Source organism: Scyliorhinus torazame, chromosome 11 (assembly GCF_047496885.1).
Source record: "Scyliorhinus torazame isolate Kashiwa2021f chromosome 11, sScyTor2.1, whole genome shotgun sequence".
Taxonomy (NCBI): domain Eukaryota; kingdom Metazoa; phylum Chordata; class Chondrichthyes; order Carcharhiniformes; family Scyliorhinidae; genus Scyliorhinus; species Scyliorhinus torazame.
In genome coordinates, this window is record NC_092717.1 from 181,134,422 (window position 1) to 181,150,899 (window position 16,478).

General features: G+C 46.1%; 5 non-coding genes across 5 annotated transcripts; all 5 read right to left on the reverse strand.

Moving 5' to 3' along the window:
* Positions 1–440: 440 nt before the first annotated feature.
* trnam-cau (transfer RNA methionine (anticodon CAU)) lies at positions 441–513 on the reverse strand. The gene has a single exon. It is a non-coding gene; the product is annotated as a tRNA-Met (tRNA).
* Positions 514–2,402: 1,889 nt separating this feature from the next.
* trnam-cau (transfer RNA methionine (anticodon CAU)) lies at positions 2,403–2,475 on the reverse strand. Its single transcript has one exon. It is a non-coding gene; the product is annotated as a tRNA-Met (tRNA).
* A 1,888-nt stretch (positions 2,476–4,363) lies between these two features.
* Positions 4,364–4,436, reverse strand: trnam-cau (transfer RNA methionine (anticodon CAU)). The gene has a single exon. It is a non-coding gene; the product is annotated as a tRNA-Met (tRNA).
* Positions 4,437–8,285: 3,849 nt separating this feature from the next.
* Positions 8,286–8,358, reverse strand: trnam-cau (transfer RNA methionine (anticodon CAU)). The gene has a single exon. It is a non-coding gene; the product is annotated as a tRNA-Met (tRNA).
* A 3,848-nt stretch (positions 8,359–12,206) lies between these two features.
* On the reverse strand, positions 12,207–12,279 carry trnam-cau (transfer RNA methionine (anticodon CAU)). Its single transcript has one exon. It is a non-coding gene; the product is annotated as a tRNA-Met (tRNA).
* Between the last annotated feature and the right edge of the window lie 4,199 nt (positions 12,280–16,478).

Genomic DNA, 16,478 nt, shown 5'->3' on the forward strand with positions numbered 1-16,478 from the left:
AGCTGCAGTTGCTTGGTCACGTTGAGTCGATTCGAAAAATCGCTGTGTTGAGGTAGCAGGCATAGCCAAAGCAGAATTGCTCTGCCGTTTTTCGAGTATCTTGGAGACAGAGACTGAAGTGATCCTGGGCAGCCAGAAACATGAAAACACAGCCAAGTTGGGGGAATTGTTGCAAATGTTAGAGAGCTGGGTTAGCATGGTGGAGTCAGATAGATGGCCACATTCTTCACATTGATTTTCCCTTTGGGCAAAGCATCAGGCTCACCGGTCGTTTCATTGCAAGCAGTGGTGAGGCACTTTCAGATGTTTTTCATCTGCCACAACACAGTGATGCCGAATGATTTGCAGAGCTGCTGCAAGCAGGTTGTCTGCATTTCTCTCAGCGGCGGAGATGGGAATATGAAATAAGTGGAAAAGGCGAGGATTTTTAAATAAAAATCTGCCCTCTCTGAGGATTGAACTCAGGACCTTCAGATTATGAGACTGACGCGCTGCCTACTGCGCTAAGAAGGCTTCTGTTTGTCAGTATTTGTTAAAACATATACTTTGTTGAGGGATCAGGGAGCCCCCATTCACAATTCTACTGCTGTCACAACATCATTTTGCAGAAAGTGAGGACAATTGGCACATATTTGGTGCCGAGCAGGGGGAATTAGCTCAAGTGGCAGAGCGCTAGCTTTGCATGTGGGAGGTAGTGGGATTGATGCCCACATTCTCCACTAGATTTTACTCAAGAGACAAAACGTCACGACCGCCAGTTGTTTCATTCAAACCACAGTTCACACATTTAAATGCATTTTCCTCATGCTGCTGCACAGAGAAGACCAATCATTTGGAGGGCTGCTGCAAGCAAGTTGCCTTCCTTTCTGCCAACAGCAGAGAAGGCAACGTGACATCAGAGGTTGGAAATCGTTTGAACACAATGCTGCCCTCCCTGAAGATTATCCTCAGGAACTTCAAATGATGGGATTGATGTGCTGCCTACTGCGATAAGGAGGCATGCACTGAATTGCTCTGCAGACAGCATGACCATGTTTTGACATCCTTACAGTCTGCATCCTGCCAAAGTGAAAAATCTTCAGAAAACATTGAGGCAGCTTAGAGAAAAATACATCAGCTTGCGATGCAGACTCAGCCACGTTATCCCTTAGAACACAGGCGCAACCTGCAAGGAGAAGCTGGCGATTCACAGTGTGCCCACACCTTTGTCATTAAGATGAAGGTGAAGCCCACAAGGGCTAAAAGGGATACGCTAAACAATCCCCGTCACAAAGCAATGCATGCTGAAACAATTGAGGGAGAGAGGGAGGAAGACATTAATTGAGATAGTGTCAGAAACATTGTGCATTTAAAAGGAGGCACAACCTACTGGCTGCTCAAAGTGTACCCACAGCTTTGGCTTTAAAATGCAGATAATGGCCTCAAGGGCTAAAAGGTGAACGGTCAACATTGAACAAACACTGTGGATTTTGAGGCTTTGCCTCAATGGCTCAGTTGGTGCAGCAGAAGACCCGAGGCGTTAATACACCAAAGTCAACGCTAGGTCGCTTCTTGAATGGCGAATACAATTTATGGGTGCACTTTTAGAAGTAAGTGTGTGATAAACAATGCTTTGGTAGAAACTGTATTGCCAAATGAATAGCTGAATTATAGCTTAACATGTTGTTGTCAAGGCAGAGGAAACATCTTTTCCTGGAGCAAGGCAGTCGACAACACGGTGGTGATGCTGCTGCAATTCCATCTGCGTGCCAGCAGGAGTTCCTTTGAGCAGCAGTGCATCCAAAAAGTAGGCACTCACCTGCAAGCAAAGGAAGATTTCTATCACTGAGGCAGGGGTGTCGACTGCTCCCTTCCACTTGTGCTGACTGCAAATTTCCCTCCCAGTTTTTCTAATACGCACCTTCAGGCCCCTCACTGATCATTACCCGGCCACTGTGGTTTTCCATTCTACTGGTGGTACAAGCTGCAGTTGCTTGGTCACGTTGTGTCGATTCGAAAAATCGCTGTGTTGAGGTAGCAGGCATAGCCAAAGCATAATTGCTCTGCCGTTTTTCGAGTATCTTGGAGACAGAGACTGAAGTGATCCTTGGCAGCCAGAAACATGAAAACACAGCCAAGTTGGGGGAATTGTTGCAAATGTTAGAGAGCTGGATTAGCATGGTGGAGTCAGATAGATGGCCACATTCTTCACATTGATTTTCCCTTTGGGCAAAGCATCAGGCTCCCCGGTCGTTTCATTGCAAGCAGTGGTGAGGCACTTTCAGATGTTTTTCATCTGCCACAACACAGTGATGCCGAATGATTTGCAGAGCTGCTGCAAGCAGGTTGTCTGCATTTCTATCAGCGGCGGAGATGGGAATATGAAATAAGTGGAAAAGGCGAAGGATTTTTTAATAAAAATCTGCCCTCTCTGAGGATTGAACTCAGGACCTTCAGATTATGAGACTGACACGCTGCCTACTGCGCTAAGAAGGCTTCCATTCGTTGGTGTTTGTTATAACATATACTTTGTTGAGGCATCAGGGAGCCCCCATGCACAATTCGACTGCTGTTACAACATCATTTTGCAGAAAGTGAGGACAATTGGCACACATTTGGTGCCGAGCAGGGGGAATTAGCTCAAGTGGCAGAGCGCTCGCTTTGCATGTGAGAGGCAGTGGGATCAACGCCCACATCCTCCGCGAGATTTTACTCAAGAGACAAAACGTCACGACCACCAGTTGTTTCATTCAAACCACAGTTCACACATTTCAATGCATTTTCCTCATGCTGCTGCACAGAGAAGACCAATCATTTGGAGGGCTGCTGCAAGCAAGTTGCCTTCCTTTCTGCCAACAGCAGAGATGGCAACGTGACATCAGAGGTTGGAAATCGTTTGAACACAATGCTGCCCTCCCTGAAGATTATCCTCAGGAACTTCAAATGATGGGATTGATGTGCTGCCTACTGCGATAAGGAGGCATGCACTGAATTGCTCTGCAGACAGCATGACCAGTTTTGCCATCCTTACAGTCTGCATCCTGCCAAAGTGAAAAATCTTCAGAAAACATTGAGGCAGCTTAGAGAAAAATACATCAGCTTGCGATGCAGACTCAGACACGTTATCCCTTAGAACACAGGCGCAACCTGCAAGGAGAAGCTGGCCATTCACAGTGTGCCCACACCTTTGTCATTAAGATGAAGGTGAAGCCCACAAGGGCTAAAAGGGATACGCTAAACAATCCCCGTCACAAAGCAATGCATGCTGAAACAATTGAGGGAGAGAGGGAGGAAGACATTAATTGAGATAGTGTCAGAAACATTGTGCATTTAAAAGGAGGCCCAACCTACTGGCTGCTCAAAGTGTACCCACAGCTTTGGCTTTAAAATGCAGATAATGGCCTCAAGGGCTAAAAGGTGAACGGTCAACATTGAACAAACACTGTGGATTTTGAGGCTTTGCCTCAATGGCTCAGTTGGTACAGCAGAAGACCGGAGGCGTTAATACACCAAAGTCAACGCTAACTTGCTGCTTGAATAGCGAATACAATTTATGGGTGCACTTTGAGAAGTAAGTGTGTGATAAACTATGCTTTGGTAGAAACTGTATTGCCAAATGAATAGCTGAATTATAGCTTAACATGTTGTTGTCAAGGCAGAGGAAACATCTGTTCCTGGAGGAAGGCAGTCGACAACACGGTGGTGATGCTGCTGCAATTCCATCTGCATGCCAGCAAGAGTTCCTTTGAGCAGCAGTGCATCCAAAAAGTAGGCACTCACCTGCAAGCAAAGAAAGATTTCTATCACTGAGGCAGGGGTGTCGACTGCTCCCTTCCACTTGTGCTTACTGCAAATTTCCCTCCCAGTTTTTCTAATACGCACCTTCAGGCCCCTCACTGATCATTACCCGGCCACTGTGGTTTTCCATTCTGCTGGTGGTACAAGCTGCAGTTGCTTGGTCACGTTGAGTCGATTCGAAAAATCGCTGTGTTGAGGTAGCTGGCATAGCCAAAGCAGAATTGCTCTGCCGTTTTTCGAGTATCTTGGAGACAGAGACTGAAGTGATCCTGGGCAGCCAGAAACATGAAAACACAGCCAAGCTGGGGGAATTGTTGCAAATGTTAGAGAGCTGGATTAGCATGGTGGAGTCAGATAGATGGCCACATTCTTCACATTAATTTTCCCTTTGGGCAAAGCATCAGGCTCACCGGTCGTTTCATTGCAAGCAGTGGTGAGGCACTTTCGGATGTTTTTCATCTGCCACAACACAGTGATGCCGAATGATTTGCAGAGCTGCTGCAAGCAGGTTGTCTGCATTTCTATCAGCGGCGGAGATGGGAATATGAAATAAGTGGAAAAGGCGAAGGATTTTTAAATAAAAATCTGCCCTCTCTGAGGATTGAACTCAGGATCTTCAGATTATGAGACTGACGCACTGCCTACTGCGCTAAGAAGGCTTCTGTGTGTTGATGTTTGTTATAACATATACTTTGTTGAGGCATCAGGGAGCCCCCATGCACAATTCTACTGCTGTTACAACATCATTTTGCAGAAAGTGAGGACAATTGGCACACATTTGGTGCCGACCAGCGGGAATTAGCTCAAGTGGCAGAGCGCTAGCTTTGCATGTGAGAGGTAGTGGGATCAATGCCCACATTCTCCACTAGATTTTACACAAGAGACAAAACATCACGACCATCAGTTGTTTCATTCAAACCACAGTTCACACATTTCAATGCATTTTCCTCATGCTGCTGCACAGAGAAGACCAATCATTTGGAGGGCTGCTGCAAGCAAGTTGCCTTCCTTTCTGCCAACAGCAGAGATGGCAACGTGACATCAGAGGTTGGAAATCGTTTGAACACAATGCTGCCCTCCCTGAAGATTATCCTCAGGAACTTCAAATGATGGGATTGATGTGCTGCCTACTGCGATAAGGAGGCATGCACTGAATTGCTCTGCAGACAGCATGACCATTTTTGCCATCCTTACAGTCTGCATCCTGCCAAAGTGAAAAATCTTCAGAAAACATTGAGGCAGCTTAGAGAAAAATACATCAGCTTGTGATGCAGACTCAGACACGTTATCCTTTAGAACACAGGCGCAACCTGCAAGGAGAAGCTGGCGATTCACAGTGTGCCCACACCTTTGTCATTAAGATGAAGGTGAAGCCCACAAGGGCTAAAAGGGATACGCTAAACAATCCCCGTCACAAAGCAATGCATGCTGAAACAATTGAGGGAGAGAGGGAGGAAGACATTAATTGAGATAGTGTCAGAAACATTGTGCATTTAAAAGGCGGCACAACCTACTGGCTGCTCAAAGTGTACCCACAGCTTTGGCTTTAAAATGCAGATAATGGCCTCAAGGGCTAAAAGGTGAACGGTCAACATTGAACAAACACTGTGGATTTTGAGGCTTTGCCTCAATGGCTCAGTTGGTACAGCAGAAGACCCGAGGCGTTAATACACCAAAGTCAACGCTAGCTTGCTGCTTGAATAGCGAATACAATTTATGGGTGCACTTTTAGAAGTAAGTGTGTGATAAACAATGCTTTGGTAGAAACTGTATTGCCAAATGAATAGCTGAATTATAGCTTAACATGTTGTTGTCAAGGCAGAGGAAACATCTTTTCCTGGAGGAAGGCAGTCGACAACACGGTGGTGATGCTGCTGCAATTCCATCTGCGTGCCAGCAGGAGTTCCTTTGAGCAGCAATGCATCCAAAAAGTCGGCACTCACCTGCAAGCAAAGGAAGATTTCTATCACTGAGGCAGGGGTGTCGACTGCTCCCTTCCACTTGTGCTGACTGCAAATTTCCCTCCCAGTTTTTCTAATACGAACCTTCAGGCCCCTCACTGATCATTACCCGGCCACTGTGGTTTTCCATTCCACTGGTGGTACAAGCTGCAGTTGCTTGGTCACGTTGAGTCGATTCGAAAAATCGCTGTGTTGAGGTAGCAGGCATAGCCAAAGCAGAATTGCTCTGCCGTTTTTCGAGTATCTTGGAGACAGAGACTGAAGTGATCCTGGGCAGCCAGAAACATGAAAACACAGCCAAGTTGGGGGAATTGTTGCAAATGTTAGAGAGCTGGATTAGCATGGTGGAGTCAGATAGATGGCCACATTCTTCACATTGATTTTCCCTTTGGGCAAAGCAGCAGGCTCACCGGTCGTTTCATTGCAAGCAGTGGTGAGGCACTTTCAGATGTTTTTCATCTGCCACAACACAGTGATGCCGAATGATTTGCAGAGCTGCTGCAAGCAGGTTGTCTGCATTTCTCTCAGCGGCGGAGATGGGAATATGAAATAAGTGGAAAAGGCGAAGGATTTTTAAATGAAAAGCTGCCCTCTCTGAGGATTGAACTCAGGACCTACAGACTATGAGACTGACGTGCTGCCTACTGCGCTAAGAAGGCTTCCGCTTGTTGGTGTTTGTTATAACATATACTTTGTTGAGGCATCAGGGAGCCCCCATGCACAATTCTACTGCTGTTACAACATCATTTTGCAGAAAGTGAGGACAATTGGCACACATTTGGTGCCGACCAGGGGGAATTAGCTCAAGTGGCAGAGCGTTAGCTTTGCATGTGAGAGGTAGTGGGATTAATGCCCACATTATCCACTAGATTTTACACAAGAGACAAAACGTCACGACCATCAGTTGTTTCATTCAAACCACAGTTCACACATTTAAATGCATTTTCCTCATGCTGCTGCACAGAGAAGACCAATCATTTGGAGGGCTGCTGCAAGCAAGTTGCCTTCCTTTCTGCCAACAGCAGAGATGGCAACGTGACATCAGAGGTTGGAAATCGTTTGAACACAATGCTGCCCTCCCTGAAGATTATCCTCAGGAACTTCAAATGATGGGATTGATGTGCTGCCTACTGCGATAAGGAGGCATGCACTGAATTGCTCTGCAGACAGCATGACATGTTTTGACATCCTTACAGTCTGCATCCTGCCAAAGTGAAAAATCTTCAGAAAACATTGAGGCAGCTTAGAGAAAAATACATCAGCTTGTGATGCAGACTCAGACACGTTATCCTTTAGAACACAGGCGGAACCTGCAAGGAGAAGCTGGCGATTCACAGTGTGCCCACACCTTTGTCATTCAGATGAAGGTGAAGCCCACAAGGGCTAAAAGGGATACGCTAAACAATCCCCGTCACAAAGCAATGCATGCTGAAACAATTGAGGGAGAGAGGGAGGAAGACATTAATTGAGATAGTGTCAGAAACATTGTGCATTTAAAAGGGGGCACAACCTACTGGCTGCTCAAAGTGTACCCACAGCTTTGGCTTTAAAATGCAGATAATGGCCTCAAGGGCTAAAAGGTGAACGGTCAACATTGAACAAACACTGTGGATTTTGAGGCTTTGCCTCAATGGCTCAGTTGGTACAGCAGAAGACCCGAGGCGTTAATACACCAAAGTCAACGCTAGCTTGCTGCTTGAATAGCGAATACAATTTATGGGTGCACTTTGAGAAGTAAGTGTGTGATAAACAATGCTTTGGTAGAAACTGTATTGCCAAATGAATAGCTGAATTATAGCTTAACATGTTGTTGTCAAGGCAGAGGAAACATCTTTTCCTGGAGGAAGGCAGTCGACAACACGGTGGTGATGCTGCTGCAATTCCATCTGCGTGCCAGCAGGAGTTCCTTTGAGCAGCAATGCATCCAAAAAGTAGGCACTCACCTGCAAGCAAAGAAAGATTTCTATCACTGAGGCAGGGGTGTCGACTGCTCCCTTCCACTTGTGCTTACTGCAAATTTCCCTCCCAGTTTTTCTAATACGCACCTTCAGGCCCCTCACTGATCATTACCCGGCCACTGTGGTTTTCCATTCTGCTGGTGGTACAAGCTGCAGTTGCTTGGTCACGTTGAGTCGATTCGAAAAATCGCTGTGTTGAGGTAGCTGGCATAGCCAAAGCAGAATTGCTCTGCCGTTTTTCGAGTATCTTGGAGACAGAGACTGAAGTGATCCTGGGCAGCCAGAAACATGAAAACACAGCCAAGCTGGGGGAATTGTTGCAAATGTTAGAGAGCTGGATTAGCATGGTGGAGTCAGATAGATGGCCACATTCTTCACATTAATTTTCCCTTTGGGCAAAGCATCAGGCTCACCGGTCGTTTCATTGCAAGCAGTGGTGAGGCACTTTCGGATGTTTTTCATCTGCCACAACACAGTGATGCCGAATGATTTGCAGAGCTGCTGCAAGCAGGTTGTCTGCATTTCTATCAGCGGCGGAGATGGGAATATGAAATAAGTGGAAAAGGCGAAGGATTTTTAAATAAAAATCTGCCCTCTCTGAGGATTGAACTCAGGATCTTCAGATTATGAGACTGACGCACTGCCTACTGCGCTAAGAAGGCTTCTGTGTGTTGATGTTTGTTATAACATATACTTTGTTGAGGCATCAGGGAGCCCCCATGCACAATTCTACTGCTGTTACAACATCATTTTGCAGAAAGTGAGGACAATTGGCACACATTTGGTGCCGACCAGCGGGAATTAGCTCAAGTGGCAGAGCGCTAGCTTTGCATGTGAGAGGTAGTGGGATCAATGCCCACATTCTCCACTAGATTTTACACAAGAGACAAAACATCACGACCATCAGTTGTTTCATTCAAACCACAGTTCACACATTTCAATGCATTTTCCTCATGCTGCTGCACAGAGAAGACCAATCATTTGGAGGGCTGCTGCAAGCAAGTTGCCTTCCTTTCTGCCAACAGCAGAGATGGCAACGTGACATCAGAGGTTGGAAATCGTTTGAACACAATGCTGCCCTCCCTGAAGATTATCCTCAGGAACTTCAAATGATGGGATTGATGTGCTGCCTACTGCGATAAGGAGGCATGCACTGAATTGCTCTGCAGACAGCATGACCATTTTTGCCATCCTTACAGTCTGCATCCTGCCAAAGTGAAAAATCTTCAGAAAACATTGAGGCAGCTTAGAGAAAAATACATCAGCTTGTGATGCAGACTCAGACACGTTATCCTTTAGAACACAGGCGCAACCTGCAAGGAGAAGCTGGCGATTCACAGTGTGCCCACACCTTTGTCATTAAGATGAAGGTGAAGCCCACAAGGGCTAAAAGGGATACGCTAAACAATCCCCGTCACAAAGCAATGCATGCTGAAACAATTGAGGGAGAGAGGGAGGAAGACATTAATTGAGATAGTGTCAGAAACATTGTGCATTTAAAAGGCGGCACAACCTACTGGCTGCTCAAAGTGTACCCACAGCTTTGGCTTTAAAATGCAGATAATGGCCTCAAGGGCTAAAAGGTGAACGGTCAACATTGAACAAACACTGTGGATTTTGAGGCTTTGCCTCAATGGCTCAGTTGGTACAGCAGAAGACCCGAGGCGTTAATACACCAAAGTCAACGCTAGCTTGCTGCTTGAATAGCGAATACAATTTATGGGTGCACTTTTAGAAGTAAGTGTGTGATAAACAATGCTTTGGTAGAAACTGTATTGCCAAATGAATAGCTGAATTATAGCTTAACATGTTGTTGTCAAGGCAGAGGAAACATCTTTTCCTGGAGGAAGGCAGTCGACAACACGGTGGTGATGCTGCTGCAATTCCATCTGCGTGCCAGCAGGAGTTCCTTTGAGCAGCAATGCATCCAAAAAGTCGGCACTCACCTGCAAGCAAAGGAAGATTTCTATCACTGAGGCAGGGGTGTCGACTGCTCCCTTCCACTTGTGCTGACTGCAAATTTCCCTCCCAGTTTTTCTAATACGAACCTTCAGGCCCCTCACTGATCATTACCCGGCCACTGTGGTTTTCCATTCCACTGGTGGTACAAGCTGCAGTTGCTTGGTCACGTTGAGTCGATTCGAAAAATCGCTGTGTTGAGGTAGCAGGCATAGCCAAAGCAGAATTGCTCTGCCGTTTTTCGAGTATCTTGGAGACAGAGACTGAAGTGATCCTGGGCAGCCAGAAACATGAAAACACAGCCAAGTTGGGGGAATTGTTGCAAATGTTAGAGAGCTGGATTAGCATGGTGGAGTCAGATAGATGGCCACATTCTTCACATTGATTTTCCCTTTGGGCAAAGCAGCAGGCTCACCGGTCGTTTCATTGCAAGCAGTGGTGAGGCACTTTCAGATGTTTTTCATCTGCCACAACACAGTGATGCCGAATGATTTGCAGAGCTGCTGCAAGCAGGTTGTCTGCATTTCTCTCAGCGGCGGAGATGGGAATATGAAATAAGTGGAAAAGGCGAAGGATTTTTAAATGAAAAGCTGCCCTCTCTGAGGATTGAACTCAGGACCTACAGACTATGAGACTGACGTGCTGCCTACTGCGCTAAGAAGGCTTCCGCTTGTTGGTGTTTGTTATAACATATACTTTGTTGAGGCATCAGGGAGCCCCCATGCACAATTCTACTGCTGTTACAACATCATTTTGCAGAAAGTGAGGACAATTGGCACACATTTGGTGCCGACCAGGGGGAATTAGCTCAAGTGGCAGAGCGTTAGCTTTGCATGTGAGAGGTAGTGGGATTAATGCCCACATTATCCACTAGATTTTACACAAGAGACAAAACGTCACGACCATCAGTTGTTTCATTCAAACCACAGTTCACACATTTAAATGCATTTTCCTCATGCTGCTGCACAGAGAAGACCAATCATTTGGAGGGCTGCTGCAAGCAAGTTGCCTTCCTTTCTGCCAACAGCAGAGATGGCAACGTGACATCAGAGGTTGGAAATCGTTTGAACACAATGCTGCCCTCCCTGAAGATTATCCTCAGGAACTTCAAATGATGGGATTGATGTGCTGCCTACTGCGATAAGGAGGCATGCACTGAATTGCTCTGCAGACAGCATGACATGTTTTGACATCCTTACAGTCTGCATCCTGCCAAAGTGAAAAATCTTCAGAAAACATTGAGGCAGCTTAGAGAAAAATACATCAGCTTGTGATGCAGACTCAGACACGTTATCCTTTAGAACACAGGCGGAACCTGCAAGGAGAAGCTGGCGATTCACAGTGTGCCCACACCTTTGTCATTCAGATGAAGGTGAAGCCCACAAGGGCTAAAAGGGATACGCTAAACAATCCCCGTCACAAAGCAATGCATGCTGAAACAATTGAGGGATAGAGGGAGGAAGACATTAATTGAGATAGTGTCAGAAACATTGTGCATTTAAAGGGGGGCACAACCTACTGGTTGCTCAAAGTGTACCCACAGCTTTGGCTTTAAAATGCAGATAATGGCCTCAAGGGCTAAAAGGTGAACGGTCAACATTGAACAAACACTGTGGATTTTGAGGCTTTGCCTCAATGGCTCAGTTGGTACAGCAGAAGACCCGAGGCGTTAATACACCAAAGTCAACGCTAGGTCGCTTCTTGAATGGCGAATACAATTTATGGGTGCACTTTTAGAAGTAAGTGTGTGATAAACAATGCTTTGGTAGAAACTGTATTGCCAAATGAATAGCTGAATTATAGCTTAACATGTTGTTGTCAAGGCAGAGGAAACATCTTTTCCTGGAGGAAGGCAGTCGACAACACGGTGGTGATGCTGCTGCAATTCCATCTGCGTGCCAGCAGGAGTTCCTTTGAGCAGCAATGCATCCAAAAAGTAGGCACTCACCTGCAAGCAAAGGAAGATTTCTATCACTGAGGCAGGGGTGTCGACTGCTCCCTTCCACTTGTGCTGACTGCAAATTTCCCTCCCAGTTTTTCTAATACGAACCTTCAGGCCCCTCACTGATCATTACCCGGCCACTGTGGTTTTCCATTCCACTGGTGGTACAAGCTGCAGTTGCTTGGTCACGTTGAGTCGATTCGAAAAATCGCTGTGTTGAGGTAGCAGGCATAGCCAAAGCAGAATTGCTCTGCCGTTTTTCGAGTATCTTGGAGACAGAGACTGAAGTGATCCTGGGCAGCCAGAAACATGAAAACACAGCCAAGTTGGGGGAATTGTTGCAAATGTTAGAGAGCTGGATTAGCATGGTGGAGTCAGATAGATGGCCACATTCTTCACATTGATTTTCCCTTTGGGCAAGCAGCAGGCTCACCGGTCGTTTCATTGCAAGCAGTGGTGAGGCACTTTCAGATGTTTTTCATCTGCCACAACACAGTGATGCCGAATGATTTGCAGAGCTGCTGCAAGCAGGTTGTCTGCATTTCTCTCAGCGGCGGGGATGGGAATATGAAATAAGTGGAAAAGGCGAAGGATTTTTAAATAAAAATCTGCTCTCTCTGAGGATTGAACTCAGGACCTTCAGACTATGAGACTGACGTGCTGCCTACTGCACTAAGAAGGCTTCCTTTTGTTGATGTTTGTTATAATATATACTTTGTTGAGGCATCAGGGAGCCCCCATGCACAATTCTACTGCTGTTACAACATCAATTTGCAGAAAGTGAGGACAATTGGCACACATTTGGTGCCGACCAGGGGGAATTAGCTCAAGTGGCAGAGCGTTAGCTTTGCATTTGAGAGGTAGTGGGATTAATGCCCACATTCTCCACTAGATTTTACACAAGAGACAAAACGTCACGACCATCAGTTGTTTCATTCAAACCACAGTTCACACATTTCAATGCATTTTCCTCATGCTGCTGCACAGAGAAGACCAATCATTTGGAGGGCTGCTGCAAGCAAGTTGCCTTCCTTTCTGCCAACAGCAGAGATGGCAACGTGACATCAGAGGTTGGAAATCGTTTGAACACAATGCTGCCCTCCCTGAAGATTATCCTCAGGAACTTCAAATGATGGGATTGATGTGCTGCCTACTGCGATAAGGAGGCATGCACTGAATTGCTCTGCAGACAGCATGACCAGTTTTGCCATCCTTACAGTCTGCATCCTGCCAAAGTGAAAAATCTTCAGAAAACATTGAGGCAGCTTAGAGAAAAATACATCAGCTTGCGATGCAGACTCAGACACGTTATCCTTTAGAACACAGGTGCAACCTGCAAGGAGAAGCTGGCGATTCACAGTGTGCCCACACCTTTGTCATTAAGATGAAGGTGAAGCCCACAAGGGCTAAAAGGGATACGCTAAACAATCCCCGTCACAAAGCAATGCATGCTGAAACAATTGAGGGAGAGAGGGAGGAAGACATTAATTGAGATAGTGTCAGAAACATTGTGCATTTAAAAGGGGGCACAACCTACTGGCTGCTCAAAGTGTACCCACAGCTTTGGCTTTAAAATGCAGATAATGGCCTCAAGGGCTAAAAGGTGAACGGTCAACATTGAACAAACACTGTGGATTTTGAGGCTTTGCCTCAATGGCTCAGTTGGTACAGCAGAAGACCCGAGGCGTTAATACACCAAAGTCAACGCTAGCTTGCTGCTTGAATAGCGAATACAATTTATGGGTGCACTTTGAGAAGTAAGTGTGTGATAAACAATGCTTTGGTAGAAACTGTATTGCCAAATGAATAGCTGAATTATAGCTTAACATGTTGTTGTCAAGGCAGAGGAAACATCTTTTCCTGGAGGAAGGCAGTCGACAACACGGTGGTGATGCTGCTGCAATTCCATCTGCGTGCCAGCAGGAGTTCCTTTGAGCAGCAATGCATCCAAAAAGTAGGCACTCACCTGCAAGCAAAGGAAGATTTCTATCACTGAGGCAGGGGTGTCGACTGTTCCCTTCCACTTGTGCTGACTGCAAATTTCCCTCCCAGTTTTTCTAATACGAACCTTCAGGCCCCTCACTGATCATTACCCGGCCACTGTGGTTTTCCATTCCACTGGTGGTACAAGCTGCAGTTGCTTGGTCACGTTGAGTCGATTCGAAAAATCGCTGTGTTGAGGTAGCAGGCATAGCCAAAGCAGAATTGCTCTGCCGTTTTTCGAGTATCTTGGAGACAGAGACTGAAGTGATCCTGGGCAGCCAGAAACATTAAAACACAGCCAAGTTGGGAGAATTGTTGCAAATGTTAGAGAGCTGGATTAGCATGGTGGAGTCAGATAGATGGCCACATTCTTCACATTGATTTTCCCTTTGGGCAAAGCATCAGGCTCACCGGTCGTTTCATTGCAAGCAGTGGTGAGGCACTTTCAGATGTTTTTCATCTGCCACAACACAGTGATGCCGAATGATTTGTAGAGCTGCTGCAAGCAGGTTGTCTGCATTTCTATCAGTGGCGGAGATGGGAATATGAAATAAGTGGAAAACGCGAAGGATTTTTTAATAAAAATCTGCCCTTTCTGAGGATTGAACTCACGACCTTCACATTACGAGACTGACACGCTGCCTTCTGCGCTAAGAAGGCTTCCGCTTGTTGGCGTTTGTTATAACATATACTTTGTTGAGGCATCAGGGAGCCCCTCTGCACAATTCTACTGCTGTTACAACATCATTTTGCAGAAAGTGAGGACAATTGGCACACGTTTGGTGCCCACCAGGGGGAATTAGCTCAAGTGGCAGAGCGAACGCTTTGCATGTGGGAGGTAGTGGTATCAATGCCCACATTCTCCACTAGATTTTACACAAGAGACAAAACGTCACGACCATCAGTTGTTTCATTCAAACCACAGTTCACACATTTAAATGCGTTTTCCTCATGCTGCTGCACAGAGAAGACCAATCATTTGGAGGACTGCTGCAAGCAACTTGCCTTCCTTTCTGCCAACAGCAGAGATGGCAACGTGACATCAGAGGTTGGAAATCGTTTGAACACAATGCTGCCCTTCCTGAAGATTATCCTCAGGAACTTCAAATGATGGGATTTATGTGCTGCCTACTGCGATAAGGAGGCATGCACTGAATTGCTCTGCAGACAGCATGACCAGTTTTGCCATCCTTACAGTCTGCATCCTGCCAAAGTGAAAAATCTTCAGAAAACATTGAGGCAGCTTAGAGAAAAATACATCAGCTTGCGATGCAGACTCAGACACGTTATCCCTTAGAACACAGGCGCAACCTGCAAGGAGAAGCTGGCGATTCACAGTGTGGCCACACCTTTGTCATTAAGATGAAGGTGAAGCCCACAAGGGCTAAAAGGGATACGCTAAACAATCCCCGTCACAAAGCAATGCATGCTGAAACAATTGAGGGAGAGAGGGAGGAAGACATTAATTGAGATAGTGTCTGAAACATTGTGCATTTAAAAGGAGGCCCAACCTACTGGCTGCTCAAAGTGTACCCACAGCTTTGGCTTTAAAATGCAGATAATGGCCTCAAGGGCTAAAAGGTGAACGGTCAACATTGAACAAACACTGTGGATTTTGAGGCTTTGCCTCAATGGCTCAGTTGGTACAGCAGAAGATCCGAGGCGTTAATACACCAAAGTCAACGCTAGCTTGCTGCTTGAATAGCGAATACAATTTATGGGTGCACTTTGAGAAGTAAGTGTGTGATAAACTATGCTTTGGTAGAACCTGTATTGCCAAATGAATAGCTGAATTATAGCTTAACATGTTGTTGTCAAGGCAGAGGAAACATCTGTTCCTGGAGGAAGGCAGTCGACAACACGGTGGTGATGCTGCTGCAATTCCATCTGCGTGCCAGCAGGAGTTCCTTTGAGCAGCAGTGCATCCAAAAAGTAGGCACTCACCTGCAAGCAAAGGAAGATTTCTATCACTGAGGCAGGGGTGTCGACTGCTCCCTTCCACTTGTGCTGACTGCAAATTTCCCTCCCAGTTTTTCTAATACGCACCTTCAGGCCCCTCACTAATCATTACCCGGCCACTGTGGTTTTCCATTCTGCTGGTGGTACAAGCTGCAGTTGCTTGGTCACGTTGAGTCGATTCGAAAAATCGCTGTGTTGAGGTAGCAGGCATAGCCAAAGCAGAATTGCTCTGCCGTTTTTCGAGTATCTTGGAGACAGAGACTGAAGTGATCCTGGGCAGCCAGAAACATGAAAACACAGCCAAGCTGGGGGAATTGTTGCAAATGTTAGAGAGCTGGATTAGCATGGTGGAGTCAGATAGATGGCCACATTCTTCACATTAATTTTCCCTTTGGGCAAAGCATCAGGCTCACCGGTCGTTTCATTGCAAGCAGTGGTGAGGCACTTTCAGATGTTTTTCATCTGCCACAACACAGTGATGCCGAATGATTTGCAGAGCTGCTGCAAGCAGGTTGTCTGCATTTCTCTCAGCGGCGGAGATGGGAATATGAAATAAGTGGAAAAGGCGAAGGATTTTTAAATAAAAATCTGCCCTCTCTGAGGATTGAACTCCCAACCTTTAGATTATGAGACTGACACGCCACCTACTGCGCTAAGAAGGCTTCTGTTTGTTGTTGTTTGTTATAACATATACTTTGTTGAGGCATCAGGGAGCCCCCATGCACAATTCTACTGCTGTTACAACATCATTTTGCAGAAAGTGAGGACAATTGGCACACATTGGGTGCCGACCAGGGGGAATTAGCTCAAGTGGCAGAGCGCTAGCTTTGCATGTGAGAGGTATTGGGATCAATGCTCACATTCTCCACTTGATTTTACACAAGAGACAAAACGTCACGACCATCAGTTGTTTCATTCAAATCACAGTTCACACATTTA